General features: G+C 36.6%; 1 pseudogene; it reads right to left on the reverse strand.

Annotated features, from left to right (window-relative positions):
- Positions 1-578: 578 nt before the first annotated feature.
- Positions 579-1,522, reverse strand: LOC149128311 (olfactory receptor 5T2-like; annotated as a pseudogene).
- Between the last annotated feature and the right edge of the window lie 10,157 nt (positions 1,523-11,679).

An 11,679-nucleotide genomic window follows, 5' to 3' on the forward strand; every position in this document is an offset into this window, starting at 1 on the left:
TTTGAAATGCAGAGAGTTGGTGGCAATGTGGGGAGATTTGTTCAATATTCCTAAATGGCTACAATAGCTTAAGCTGGACTAAGCGCAAGACTGAGCCCGTTTGAAGACAACAGCAAGGAACTTCATCTTGGTCTCCCACGTGAGTGCCAGTGGTCTTAGTACTTGGACCTGCTGCCTTCCTAGGCACATTTGGAGGAATTTTGACTGTAAGCAGAGGAGCTGAGGTTCAAAAAAGGACTCTGCTATGAGATACTGGTATTACAAGTGGAAGCTTAATCTTCAGTGCTACAATGTAAGTCCTGGATATACATAACTTGTGTGTGTGTGTATGTCTCTGTGTGTGAATATGTGCTTGTGTGTGTGTGTGTGTGTGTAAATATAGTAGGGAGCAAATGAAAGATACAGTTTTCTTACACATTTCAAAACTGCATAGGTAGAATATTAACTAGGATTTTTATTTTAAATGTTCTATTAAGAAGAGAGAAACAACAAATGACAAAAGGAAAACATTTAATCATAGCTTTAGATACTGAAAAACTAAATAACAGGCTTAACATTTTTCAATTTAATGTTTAATGTTAAAAATGCACTTTATTATATTCTGATTTTCCCAAATACTCTTCTTACTGCCTCTTTCACATCTTTATTTCTCAAACTGTAGATAACGGGATTCAACATGGGAATTATAATGGTGTAGAATATTGACACTATCATGTCATGTTCCAGAGCATAGTTTGAACTTGGTCTCACATACATGAATAGGAGTGTCCCATGAAAAACAGACACTCCAGTGAGGTGAGACCCACACGTAGAAAAGACTTTTTTTCCTGCCTTCAACAGAATGCATCCTCAGAATAGCAAAGAGAATGAAACCATAGGAGATCAGGACAATCAAGATAGTGGCTATTTCAACAGAGCCCACAAAGTAGAAGAGTAGTAACTGGTTTGTGTGGGTGTCAGAACAGGAAATAGCAAGGAGAGGAGGAATATCACAAAAGAAATGGCTAATTTCATTGGATGAACAGAAGGTCAGGGTAAATGTGGACCCTGTGTGTACAATAGCATGCAAAATGCCTCCAATGTATGAGGCAATGATGAGAGGCACATAGACACTGGGTGACATCCTCACTGAGTACAGAAGTGGATTGTAGATGGCTGCATAGCGATCATAAGCCATGGCAGCCAAGAGAAAGCATTCTGTGGTCCCAAAAGTAATAGTAAAAAATGACTGCACTGCACATCCCAGAAATGTAATAGCTTTACTTCTTGACATAAAATCTATTAACATGTTTGGTGTGATAACTGAGGACAAGCAGGCATCCACGGATGACAACACACTCAGGAAGTAATACATGGGAGTGTGGAGCCGAAAATCTCCAATGACCAATGCAATCAGTCCCAAATTTCCCACGAGAGTGAAAAGGTATATTGCTAGAAACAGGAAAAAGAAGATAATCTGCAGTTCCCAGTTGTCTGTGAAGCCTTTCAGTACAAACATGGTAACTTCCGTGCCATTATTCATGTTGATGTCTCATAAAGCAACTCTGATGATGCTCATATACAACAGTACACATTACCACGCACTGAAGAAACAATAAACTGATTCAATGGAATACAAGCTACGCCTTCATGCATATTTCTTGGCAATGCACCATGTCCCAGCAGTAGAATAGTAGACAATGAAAGATGGCCCTTCAAGGGTTGATGCCACTTCTTGCACTCATGTGGGAGACCCAGAAGAAACTCCTGGCTCTTAGCTTCAGATGGGTCCAGCTCCAACTGTTGCAGCCAGTTGGGAAATGAACCAGTAGATGGAAGACCTCTCTCTCTGCCTCTCCTTCTCTCTCAGTGTAATTTTGACTTTCAAATAAATAAATAAATCTTTAAAAAAAAGAAAGAGGGCATTATTTTTTTTACAACTGTGCAGGGAATAGTGAAGGATAAAATGCTCAAATTTAATTGGTAAATGAAATAATTTCTAATATTTTCTAGTTGCATTAGTTTTCATGGAAGATTTGATGGGAGTATTGGCTATGACAATTTTGTAACAATATTATTTAAAGATTACAGAAATTTTATAGTTGTATAGTAACTGAGAGCAAAATACACACACATATTTCCACAATTTCATTCGCTAAATTGCAGTATATTTAATTTTCTTTAAACAACTGAAGTAGTGAAAAACCACAGTGTTAAGAACTTCCACTAAATCGCTATAGAAAATAGCATTTCTCATGGATGGTAAAATAAAACTTACTGGATTTGTGTCTGTCAACATCAGGATTAAAAATTATCAAGAGAAAATTACTATGATAGATAAAAAATTTTTAATCTAAAATCAACATTGAAAAGTTTTATAAAGCCACATATCGATATTAAACTACAATAGATGGCAGAAAACCCTAACTATCTTGGGTGTGTTGTTACAACACTTAATTTACAAAGGTGCAAATTAAGAATAATAGCCATTTATTGAACATTTGCAATAGGAATAGAATTCTGAAGACATGGCTATTTTTCACCTTTGTAGAATGTCTTACAGTTAATAAGCACAATCCTACCTCATGATCTCATCAAGCTTTTACCCTGCCCCCTAAAACACACCTTCACAGTATTTTGTAACATCATCACACCCCACAATCTCCTGTGAAGTGCAAAAAAAAAATACTTCTTGATCTATTTGGATATCTTTAAAGTACTGAGATTGCAGACGCAGAAATAATAATCTCTGGAGTGATTTGTAGATTACATAGTTAGCAAATAAACTTTAAAATTTTTGAGATTTTTTTCTCATGGTAAAAAAAAACAGATGAACCATTTTATATTTTCATAAGTTGAATGTGTTCTGTAACTCTGTTTGGAAATTCTTAATTCCTCACAATTCCAATGCCTTTAACTTCTTCCATTGGGAAACACAAGCATAATCTGCACTGTATGGTTGGAATTCTTGTTGGTCTATGTAAACATACAATGTGTTTTCTACTTTCTTTTCTAGGAAGTGTTGGTTTTGGATTCCTAGGAAAGATTTGTTTGAATGACATGCATGTCTCCTGTTTACAAATGACTCCATAGTGTATGTTTATAGCTAACATATTTAACTTTGAGTTTAAGTCTTCCAAAATATTTTCTAGTGATCTTCAAATTTATCTTACCTGTAGAACAGCAAATGCAGGTGTGCTTTCATAATGAATATGCTTCATTTAAGTGGTTTATATGCACTTACTGAACTGCTGAGGAAACCCACAGGAGATTGCCCAAGGGGAACATTATCCAATTATTTTATATTTAAATTAACAAGGTGATGATTTGTTTAACCATCTAGTAAATGGCTCAGGAAAAGTTACAGGCTGACATTTATAAAATGAATAGAATTATTTTGCCTCTATTTACAACTAGCAGTTTTAAAAAACTTTTAACATTTTGATACCATGTACAGTACTTTAAAATGTGAGATATAATCTTAGAGTTGGACCTTCAGTTACACTTTAACCTGAGGTTGAATTTCCTCATGTTGTCAATATAAGCCATTCAATGTTGCAATATGTTGGTAAACATGGTAAAATGTAATAAGGTAAAATCATCATGAATCTAGTGGAATCTAGCAAAAGAATTTACAATCATCTATGTACATTGCACATTTACTCTGTTCAGATGGTAAACTGTTGAGTTCAAAGTGATTTTCCAATTAATAATGAAGATAGTAAATATTTGTGATATATAGGTCATGATTTTAATATATTGAAAATTATCTTTTTGCGCTTTTAACTCTTTCAATTCCTTATAATCTATGCATCAATTTTCTTCTTTGTGTTTTTAAACTCTGTGTTTATTACTTTTTCATGTATTTTACAATTACATTTTAGAATTATAGTTTTTCAAAAATGCTCGATTATTGAGTTTTAATTTATTTCTAGTTTTCGGTTTATTATTCTGACTTCTCTTCTTAATAAGCTTTTCACACCCTGTTTATACCTAATCATATAATTTATGGGGTATATATATTCTGAAATACCATGTTATTGGAGGATATTAACTAAGGTAGTATGAGAATACAATAAAAGTACCATAATCACAGAGAAAGGAATAAAAAGTTTTGTAAAAGTTTGTAAATTATATAATCTTAGTCAGATAAAATTGAAAATGTAGCTCTCATACATAAGGGAGTCATGTAGTGTTCATTAATCTGTGTCTGGCTTCTTTCTCTTTACACGATGTCCCTCAGTTCTATCCCTCCTGCAGCAAATAACAAAAATTCAGTCTTGCTACGGCTGAATAGTATTCCATTATGTGTGAATGCATGTGATTGCATGTGTGTGTGTGTGTGTGTGTGTGTGCGTGTGTGGGGAGAGACAGAGAGGGAGAATGATTAATTTTCTTTTTTCATCTAATGATGAACATTTTGGTTGATTCTATATCTTGGATATTGAGAAGAGGACTGTAATAAACACAGTAGAGCAGTACCCCTTGGATATAAGTCTTTCATGTCTTTTGGACATATACTCAATAGTGGGATTATATGGAAGTTCTAGTTCTAGATTTTAAAGAGAATTTCTTATTGTTTTCTTAGTGGCTGTGCCACTCTACATTCTCATCAAGAGCGTATAAGAGTTCCCCTTTCTCCACATCCTCACCAGCCATGCTGTTTTCTGCATTTTGATAATATTCATTCCAACAGGCATAATTGATATCTCACTGTGGCTTTGATTTGCATTTTCCTGATGCCTAGTAATATTGAGCACTTCTTCATGTATTTGTCAAACTTTTGTATCTCTTCTTAAGCAAACTATATATTCAGGTCCTTCACTTTTTACCTAATTGGATTGATCAATTTTTGTTGTAAATATTATTAAATGCTGATGTATTCTGGCTATTAACCTTTGTCATCATATAAGTAGGTTGCAAACATTTTCTCCCATTCTGTCTGATGGCTCTTCACTTTGATTATTTCCTTTGTACCATGGAAGATTCTGGGTTTGCTATAATTCCATCTGTGTAGTTTTTCCTTTGTTACCTTCACATTTGGGATGTTATCCAAAAAATCATTGCCTATACCAATATTTTGAAAGATTTCCCAAAAGTTTTCTTCTAGAAATTTCATACTTCCATGTCTTGTATTTACGTCATTTTTCTCTCTTGAGTTGATTTTTCAATATAGTAACTAGTAGAGATCTAATTTCGTTTTTCAAAATATGTATCTAGTTATGCCAGAACCATCTATCGAAAAAACTGTTCTTTCTCCAATATTTTTTTTTTTTTTGACAGGCAGAGTTAGACAGTGTGAGAGACAGAAACAGAGACAAAGGTCTTCCTTTCTCCGTTGGTTCACCCTCCAAGTGGCCGCTATGGCCAGCACATTGTGGCCAGTGCGCACTGCGCTGATCCAAAGCCAGGAGCCAGGTGCTTCCTCCTGGTCTCCCATGCGGGTGCAGGGGCCAAGCACTTCGGCCATCCTCCACTGCACTCCCAGGCCACAGCAGAGAGCTGGACTAGAAGAGGAGCAAAGGGACAGAATCTGGCACCCCAACTTGGACTAGAGCCTGGTGTGCCGGTGCCACAGGCGGAGGATTAGCCTATTGAGCCACGTTGCCGGCTCTCCAAAATGTTTTTGACACTTTTGTCAAAAATTAGTTTGTTGTACATATGCAAGTTTATTTTCAGGTCATCTGTAATGTTTCAATGATCTAGGTGTCATTGCTATGCTAATGCCATGCTGTTTTAATTATTGCAGGTTTGAAGTATGCTTTGAAATCATGTATTGTTATGCTCATGTTTCTTTTATTTTATTTTGTCCAAGTTCAGCTTGGCTATTCTGGGTATTTTGTGGTTCCATATGAATTTAATGTTGTTTTTTAACTTTTAAAGAATGACATTAGTATTTTTATGGGAAATATACTGGATCTATAGATTGAATTAAGCAGTTTGGGTATTTTAACATTATTAATTCTTCCAATCCATAAACAAGGAATAGCGTTTCATTTTGTGTGCCCTTAGTTATTTCTCTCATTAGTATTTTATAATTAGCAGTGCTGACATCTTTCAATTCTTTTTTTTTTTTATTTGACAGGTAGAGTTATAGACAGTGAGAGAGAGAGAGACAGAGAGAAAGGTCTTCCATTGTTGGTTCACTCCGCAAATGGCCGCCACAGACGGCGCTGCACTGATCCGAATCCAGGAACAGGTACTTCTTCCTGGTCTCCCATGCGGGTGCAGGGCCCAAGCACTTGGGCCATCCTCCACTGCCCTGCTGGGCCACAGCAGAGAGCTGGACTGGAAGAGGAGCAACCAGGACTAGAACCCGGCACCCATATGGGATGCCGGCTCCACAGGCAGACGATTACCCAAGTGAGCCATTGCACCGGCCCCAATTATTTGATTAATTTCTAAATATTTGTCTTTTGCAGCTATTATGAATTGTTTTCTTGTTTCTATTTCAGCAGGAGCATTGCTGGTATGGAAAAAATGCTGATTTTTTGTATATTGATTTTTTGTCATGTGACTTACTGAATTGTTTCATAGTTCTAATAGCTTTGTGATGGACTGATAACATTTTCCCATGTATAAAAATCACATCATCTGAAAACATGGATATTTTTATTTCCTCTTTTAATTCTCTTTATTTCTCTTCTGTAATTGCTCTTGCTAATATTTCCAATACTATATTCGTTAAGAGTGGTGAAAGTGATGACATATGTCTTATTTTGGATCTGAGGGAAAATGCTTTAAGTCTTTTTCATTCAGTATGGTATAGGCTGTGTGTCGTGCATAGATTTTATTGTTTTGAAATATGTTCCCTTGACACCGATTTCGTTGAGAATTTCTGTCGCGAAAAACCTTGGCTCCTATGAAATGATTTTCTTCACTCATATAGATTATCGTGTGGTTCTTCACTCTGCTGATGTGATTCATGGCTTTTATTGATTTGTGAATGTTGAACCGCATTTGCATACTTGGGTAAATCCCAGCTGGCAGTGGAGTATGATCTTTTTATGTAGTTTTGTATCAAATTGTTAATATTTTGTTGGAAATGTTTGCAATTATGTTCAGCAAGGATATATGTCTGTTTTCTTTTTGTGTCTGCTCATCATTAGTTTTGGGTATTGAGAAATGCTATACTCACAAAGAGAGTCTGGCATAGTTCCATACTTTCCGTTATGTTGCGTTAGTTTTAAAAGTATTGAGTATAATTTTCTTTAAATGTTTTATAGTATTAAAATGTAAAACCTTTATATCCTGGGCTTCTCTTTGATGGGAACCTTTACTTACTATTCCAATCTTGTTATGTGTTACCAGCTTTTTTAGATTTTTGTCTATCATCTGGATTTAATATTGGTATATTTATGTACCAGGAATGTATCAATTTCTTCAAGGATTTCCCATTTTTAGTACATTATTGTTCATAGTGTTTTTTATCAGCCTTTATTTTTCCATGATGTCAGTTGTAATTCATCTTTTTCATCTCTAACTTTTTTACACTTTTAGTAGTCTGACTAAAGCTTTGTCTATTTTGCTCATGTTTTCACAAAAGTAAACTTTTTGTTTTGTTGATTTTTTAAAGATTTATTTATTTATTTTAAAGGCAATGTTTCAGAAAGAGGAACACAGAGAGAGACAGAGAGAGAGATACACATGCACACACTCTACTGTAAGATCTGAGACATCGCAGCTTATTAGAAAATTCTCTTCAACAAATATGTTCTTTAGTTTATGAAGCATACTAGTTATTTGACTGGCTCGTGGGAAGAATGTAGTAACAAAGACGCATTATATCCTATGCTATTGAAATAAACTAGGTATAATTTCCATAGAATATCATTTTAGCATATATAAGAATAATATAACAAATATATTTGTACCTAAAAGAAATATTTAGATCCCATGTTTGAATCTTGTAATTGTTCAATGTTATGTTGAAAAAATGGTCCTGTTATTCTCTATTTTATTACATTTTAGTATCATGTAGAAGTCATGTTTCATGGATGTATATTTCATCTTTATTAAAACAAAGTTAATAAAGCATATTTTAGTGTGTCTCATCACTAAGCAATCTGCAGTGATATCTTGTTTGCAAACTGAACAAAACAATGAATATTTTGATCAATTTTAGATTTCATTGGTAAAGAGAAATAATAATCCGTAGGTGATAAATCTGAAATTTAAATATAGGGTTAACTGTCTAAATATAATTTTCTTTCTCTTCCACAGAGGTATATTCTCTGGTTCATTGAACAAGAATATACTAGAACTCTAATCTACCTGGAATTTCTCCTGTGCATGTCCATGGATAAGTACACATATAATTTTTAGCAAACTCATTAGTGGGCCATTTATTGGTAATTGTTAAAAAGTGCATACATATTTTCATTTTTACTTTGCTTACTTGTTAAACTATTGTGTGCGGATTTATGGATTTTTAAAAGGGGGGCAGGGAAGAGGATGGGAATTTTTTAAATAAAAAATATTTTGGGGGGCCAGTGCTGTGGGGCAGCCGGTTAAAACCCAAGTCTGCAGTGCCGGCATCCAATATGGGCACCAGATTGAGTACTGGCTGTTTCACTTCTGACCCAGCTCTCTGCTATGGCCTGGGAAACAGTAGAGGATGGCCCAAGTTCTTGGGCCCTTGCACCCACATGGGAGACCTGGAGGATTCTCCTGGCTTCTGGCTTCAGATCAGCTCAGCTCTGGCCATTATTTGTTAAATGGTCATTTAACATCATTTGTTAAATGGTCCGGCGGAATGGAAGACCTTTCTTTTTCTGGCTCTATTTCTCTCTGTAACTCTGTCTTTCAAAATAAAATACTTCTTTAAAAATTATTTCAAGTGCCCGTGTTGTGATATATGGATAAATCCTCCACCTGCTACATTGGCATCCCATATGGGTGCTGGTTTGTGTCTCAGATGCTCCACTTCTGATACAGCTCCCTGCTTATGTGCCTGGAAAGAAGTGAAAGATGGCTCAAGTCCTTGAGTCCCTGCCACCTACTTGGAAGAAACTTCTGGCTCCTGGCTTGGAACTGGCCCAACTGTCGTTGATCCTGACATCTGGGGAGTGAACAATAAGATGGAACATCTCTCTTTCCTTCCCTCCCTGTCTCTCTCTTTCTGTATCTCTGTAAACTCTGCCTTTCAAATAAATAAATATTAAATGTACTTTTGTGATATGCACATATAGAAGAACTTGAAAATTTTGTGGAATATTCATTTTAATTTATTTGTTTCCTATAAAAGATATTGCAAGAGAGAGAGAGAGAGGGAGAGAGAGAGTCATTCACCAAATGGCTGTAAACCCAGTCTAGGTCAGACCAAAGCCAAGAGCCAGGAACTACATCTTGATCTCCTGCCGTGTGTAGGGGCAAGTAGGTAAGCCATCATCCACTGCCTTTCCAGGAACATTGGCAGGAGGATTGGAAGAGGGGTAGGCAGAACTGAACCTGGCACTCAAATGCTACGACACATTGGAAATGGTGGCTTCAGTTACTTCTCACATCAGTCCTGAGAAGTAAATTCTAAAGTACGAGTTAATTTAGATTCAAAAACAATTTTTATATCCATTCATATACTTTGCACAATATGCTTTTATGTACTTTTAAAAATGTCTACCATTTTATTTCTTTTTCTAAGATTTACTTATTTATTTATTTGAAAATCAGAGTTACACAGGGAGAGAGGTCCTCCGTCTGCTGCTTCACTCACCAGTGGGCTGCAATGGCGCTGATCTGAAGCCAGGAGCCAAGAGCTTCCTCCAGGTCTTCCCACCTTGGTGCAGGGGCCCAAGGACCTGGATCATCTTCCACTGCTTTCCCAGGACATAGCAGAGAGCTGGATGGCAAGTGGAGCAGCCAGGTCTTGAATTGGCATCCATATGGGATGCCAGCACTGCAGACCAGGGCTTTAACATGCTGCACCACAGCGCCAGCCCCTAAAAATGTCCAACATTTTCTACATCAAAATAAATTCAAACAGTGATGTAGTTATTCTATAAAATTGTGAAGCACTATGAATTGAAAGATTTAAAATTTAATACTATAGAAACTGATGCTAAACTAGATTTTATAAGAATATAACTGTGTTCATGAGTGATGCAATGTTGTCTGTTTAAAAAGAAATGGAAATTTAGCTTAGTTACTATTTACTTTAGAATTTTCGAAGAATAGATGAGCATTTTGTTTGTTTTTAACCCCACACATACATAGCTCTGTAGCTGATGTATTAGATCTAAAATCTATCAATAAAGATACAGAACATACTTTGGAAAATGGAATTGTGTCTTACTTCTAAGAGCAGTTATAACGTGACTTTTTCATTATCTTCTAGATGGATGGAAGCTTCAGTATGAAAAAAATATATTGTGTTGGCTGGTGCCGCGACTCACTGGGCTAATCCTCCACCTGCGGCGCTGGCACCCCGGGGTTCTAGACCCAGATGGGGTGCTGGATGCTGTCCCAGTTGCTCTTCTTCCAGTCCAGCTCTTTGCTGTGGCCCGGGAGTGCAGTGGAGGATGGCCCAGGTCTTTGGGCCCTGCACCTCTTTGGGGGACCAGGAAGAAGGACCTGGCTCCTGGCTTCGGATCGGCGCAGTGCGCTGGCCATAGCTGCCATTTGGGGGGTGAACCAATGGAAGGAAGACCTTTCTCTCTGTCTGTCTCTCTCTCTCACTGTCTAATTCTGCCTGTCAATATATATATATATATTTCAGTTTCCTAAACCTAGCTCCTCCCCATGCACAGCGGTTTTAGACTCCTTTACATATATTTTAGTAAATGACTCTTTGAAGGAAAAATAAAATTCACCATGATCACGTCTTGCCCACAAATATGGCAGATTCACTCTCGGTCCTTCAATAACAGTGACATTCTGTCCAAATGCGAGTGACTTTTGAACTTTTTTCTGTTTTTGCACAGTTTTGGAAATTATCTGGTGGTTTTCTTATTTTAGCAACATCTCCTCTGAAGAACCTTATTAGTTTTTAAGGGCAATATTTATTTAATCCTAGTTTCCGAAATTCCATAACAACTATAAAAATTAAAAGAATGGTTATGATTTATTTTATATAAATAGATCTCAAAAATACACCCAAGAGCTTTGCATGTATCATGAAAACTTAAAATAAGACATCTGACTCTAGAGGCCGCACTGCCGTCCAGTGGGTTAATGCCCTGGCATGAAGCACTGGCTTCCCATATGGGCCACGGTTCTAGTCTATGATGCTCCTCTTCCAATCCAGCTCTCTGCTAAGGCCTGGGAAAGCAGTAGAAGATGGCCCAAATTCTTGGGCCCCTGAATATGCATGGGAGACCCAGAAGAAGCTCCTGGCTACTGGCTTAAGATCTGCACAGCTCCAGCTGTTGCGGCCAATTGCGGAGTGAACCATCTGTTGGAAGACCTCTCTCTCTCTCTGGTTCTCATTTCTCTGTGTAACTCTGACTTTCAAATAAATAAATAAATCTTTAAAAAAGACATTTGAATCTAGTATAAGTCAAAATTTGGAAAAATGGTAGAAAATAGAGGTTAAAAATGGATAGGCTAGTGATATTTACTTCACAAAAGAGGGTGAGAAATAAAAAAAAAACAAAAGCAGACAAGGCTAAATGTTTCAGCTTGCAAGCAAGATATATCTCCCTCCACAATAACATGTGTTATTCTATTCTCCATTCATTGACATGTACTGATGGAATTTGATAA

The sequence above is a fragment of the Oryctolagus cuniculus genome, chromosome 1 (genome assembly GCF_051225735.1).
Source record: "Oryctolagus cuniculus isolate XC-2025 breed Fujian yellow rabbit chromosome 1, ASM5122573v1, whole genome shotgun sequence".
Classification (NCBI taxonomy): Eukaryota; Metazoa; Chordata; class Mammalia; order Lagomorpha; family Leporidae; genus Oryctolagus; species Oryctolagus cuniculus.